The sequence below is a fragment of the Triticum dicoccoides genome, unplaced genomic scaffold (assembly GCF_002162155.2).
Source record: "Triticum dicoccoides isolate Atlit2015 ecotype Zavitan unplaced genomic scaffold, WEW_v2.0 scaffold21853, whole genome shotgun sequence".
NCBI lineage: Eukaryota > Viridiplantae > Streptophyta > Magnoliopsida > Poales > Poaceae > Triticum > Triticum dicoccoides.
In genome coordinates, this window is record NW_021241105.1 from 10,233 (window position 1) to 10,668 (window position 436).

Here is a 436-nt window from a genome sequence, read left to right on the forward strand (position 1 = left end):
CATACAACACGTATATCGCAGCCAACAAGTGCAGGAACACTTTCCAGTCATGATCTGGATATGTGTGTCACTCCATTTCAATCTGGATAAGGTGCTAGAGCAGATTAAAACATGTACCCCTGCAGTTGAAAAGGAAAAAAGTGGCAGTACAACTGAAGATTTGATTGAGCAAAGATTAAAATCTAAAAGGTTCTTACTTGTATTGGATGATATATGGAAGATTAATAATGGGAATGACTGGGGAAAATTATTGTCGACACTCAATAAATCAAAGGAAAAGGGTTCCATGATTCTCGTCACAACTCGGTTTCAAGCAATAGCAAAGAAGGTTGAAACACCTGGCCACTCAATTAAGCTGAATGGTTTAGAGTGTAAAGAGTTTAGAAAGTTATTCCTTGCATTTGTCTTTGGTGATGAGCAATATCCAAGGGATAAA